Source organism: Camelus dromedarius, chromosome 6 (genome assembly GCF_036321535.1).
Source record: "Camelus dromedarius isolate mCamDro1 chromosome 6, mCamDro1.pat, whole genome shotgun sequence".
In the NCBI taxonomy this organism is placed as follows: domain Eukaryota; kingdom Metazoa; phylum Chordata; class Mammalia; order Artiodactyla; family Camelidae; genus Camelus; species Camelus dromedarius.
The window spans coordinates 62,025,364-62,028,332 of NC_087441.1; the positions used below are offsets into that span (position 1 = coordinate 62,025,364).

At 43.2% G+C, this 2,969-nt stretch overlaps 1 long non-coding RNA gene and 2 other non-coding genes across 3 annotated transcripts; all 3 read left to right on the plus strand.

The window, feature by feature from the left end:
* The first annotated feature begins 297 nt into the window (after positions 1-297).
* Positions 298-2,116, plus strand: LOC105089240 (uncharacterized). Its single transcript, XR_837163.3, has 5 exons — positions 298-371; positions 1,046-1,120; positions 1,201-1,273; positions 1,549-1,615; positions 1,831-2,116. It is a non-coding gene; the product is annotated as an uncharacterized LOC105089240 (long non-coding RNA).
* LOC116154542 (small nucleolar RNA SNORD50) lies at positions 1,383-1,452 on the plus strand. The gene has a single exon (XR_004138516.1). It is a non-coding gene; the product is annotated as a small nucleolar RNA SNORD50 (small nucleolar RNA).
* LOC116154541 (small nucleolar RNA SNORD50) lies at positions 1,667-1,736 on the plus strand. The gene has a single exon (XR_004138515.1). It is a non-coding gene; the product is annotated as a small nucleolar RNA SNORD50 (small nucleolar RNA).
* Positions 2,117-2,969: the final 853 nt, after the last annotated feature.

The following is a 2,969-nucleotide window of genomic DNA, read 5'->3' on the forward strand; positions in this document are numbered from 1 at the left end:
GGCGGTAGGCTACCGCCTCCAAAGGCTGCTGTTCGTTTGAATTCTGGCGCCACTCCCGCGCCACGTAGAGCCAGACTCGGAAGCGACTTGTCGCAGCGCGCCAGCGGGCGCGCGCCCGGGACTAAACGTGCGCGCCGCGGAGGAACGGCGCGAGCACCACGCGCCGGAAAGAGTTCCCAAAAGAAAAGAGCCGCCTGGCGCGCTCTTGCTCTGTCTCGACAGGAACAGGCCACGCCCCCGTGCGCTCCAGTCCAATAGCTGCGAGAGGGAGGGGCGGCCTCGTTCTGACTCAGGAGAGGCTATATAAGGAGCTGCTGGCGGAATCGCTCGGTCTTTTACGTCGGGACCTGAGGGTTGTTCGGTGCTTGTAGGTAAGTGGGCCGCGCGGGAGGTTATCCGAGCGAAGGTGGGTGGCGCAGATTAGGTTGGGGCCTACGGGAATGTGAAAAGGTTTCAGAGATTTGAGCTTGGAGTGCTTTGTGTTGAAGCCGTGCACGTGGGAAACATGCCGCGGGCCACCACGTGTACCGAGTCGTGGTGGCGGTAGGCTTCGAGCTTAGGCGTGGGGAGGTTGCCGCTAGTGGCCACGGGCGCTGTATGCGGCCCGATTGCCAAATCCCGGCAGCCGGCTGGCTGAGCCTGAGCAGCGGCAAGAAAACAACCACATTCCTGGGATTTAGGGCGGGGAGTTAATCTTAAAAGCCAGAGGCCTTTGTTGGTATGCTGTCTTCCATCGCCAGATCAACGGTTATTTCAAAACGGGAGGCCTTGGCTGCGTGAGACTAAATTGCACTGTGCCCAGGTGGCGCTGTGTGCAAATCGAATTAGTGAAGAGGAGGGTTTTCGTACTTGAAAATCTTGGACGTTCTGTGAGAATGCTTAATTTTAAACGTTGATTCCCCCGCAGGAACAGTGACACGCTGTAATGGAGCTGTTATGTAGAGATGCTAAGATACGAGTTGAGCTGGGTTTTTTAACTGTGGAAGTAAACCTGTTGATTTACAGGAAAGATGGTGGTGCATCATTTGGAATTTGCTATTTTTAGATGCAGAGGAAAATTCCAGAAATGGGAAAATGTTTGCTGGAAAATTACTTGGTCGGAACTTGACAGTCTTACCAGGTATGTGTTGGACCACTGCTTTTGAGTCTAGTATTCAGTTCATAAGTAGATTAAATGAGGAATTTTTTGTCCTTGAGCAGAGTCCTGGGGTTGTGAATACTAATGAAGCTACGGATGTCACTGGTGACCAGCTTCATTTTAAATTAAAGTAAGGTAATGTGGTTTACAACATCTATAGCATTTCTAATATAGTGCTTGTCTTTTAATGTTGTATTTGTTTATGGTAAATGTCAGTGTGATGTAGCTTACTGGATTTTGGTCTGATCAGTGATGAAACCTATCCTGAAGCTGACTACCTGAAGAAAAGCATGTACGGATTCGGCTTCTGAGATAAGACCAATATGTAGATATGAAATAATATATTTTTGTTGCCTGGATTTTGTAACTGTAAACTGTTAACTCGGTAATTTTTTTTTCTCTGCCAACAGTGAGGGGTCGCTGTCTGTCTACTGAAAGGCTAGTTTGCTGTGAAATTCCTAAGCTGTAAACATTTTTGTGAGTAGAGATATTTTGCTTGACAATCAGTGACTATTGTGTCCTTGGTCTTATCTATGATGATCCTATCCCGAACCTGAATTTCTGTTGAAAAAACTTATACGGATCTGGCTTCTGAGATAGACCATTTTAAGGACAATGGTATTCTTAAGGATTTTTTTAACTTCTTTTGACGTTGATAGTCTTGTAAAACTCAAGTGTTTTTCCTTTTCTAGGGCTAGACAAGATTTACTTGTCTGTAATATGAAAAACTGATGATCAGGAAAAGCTCTTCATTTTGTGGACATGGAAAGAAAAATACCAAGACGGACTATATTAATGTTGTAAATGGATTTCTGAACCAATATCAAATCTAGATTAATGCATCCATAAGATTCAAGCCATTTCTATTTAATCATTTCACTACCCTAGAGTCGTAACCTGTTAACCAGTGTATTATTTCCTAGCTCTGAAGCTTGTTTTTTGATTATCCAGCCTTGAAATTAAATAATTTTGAATGAATGTTTGGCCTTTGGTCACCTGTTTGAATTTAACATGGATAATTATAATTACAGCCAAGTGAAGATTTATACTAACTATTGTGGGAAGATCCTCGGTAAAATTTCTATGGAGAGATGACTTGGTTTGGCAATCACAAGAATGAAGGGTGGAAAACCTTGGCTTTGTGCCAGGTGCTAAGCATTACTGAATGGAGGTGAGAGCGAAGTGGAGAGACAGACTGAGGGTCAGAATGTCATGCATCAAGATGATAAATCTGATTACTAGCTAAATTATGGAGTATTTCGTCCTAGTGCAATAGTAACATGAAACAGTGTTTGCAAAAGTGGGGAAAAGTAATACTGAAAGTTAAGGAAGAGAGCACTGCGTAACAGTTAAGGGTCATGAAGGAAGGTCATTGGTAAAATCTGGGTTGAAACTGGTCAGGCATGATAAAGAATGGATTTAGCATAAGCAGTAATAGCATCCAATATAACCAAGGTGGTTGGGCCCCATGCATTGTCATTTTCCTTAAATAGCTGCATGAATAATTGTTCCCAAGCCTTATTTAAATGTCAAAATCAGAATACAAATGTTCTTGTCATCTTAAAATGAACTTTTTGTTCAAATGTTTATTTGCCTGCCTTAGTGAAAAGAATTTGATTTGGGTCCCATGCAGCTCAGGAGAAGTTCAGAAGATTGATAAGCTTGTAGTTAAGTGGCCAGGCACAGAGTGAATCTGTTCCAAGTATTAAGACTTTCCAAAATAAACCTCTGGAAGTGATTCTTGCAGCCATATTAAAAAACAATGTTCGTGTGACCATACAGAGAAAACATTCAGTGTTTTGAGTATCTACATTATTAAACTAGGTGAGTA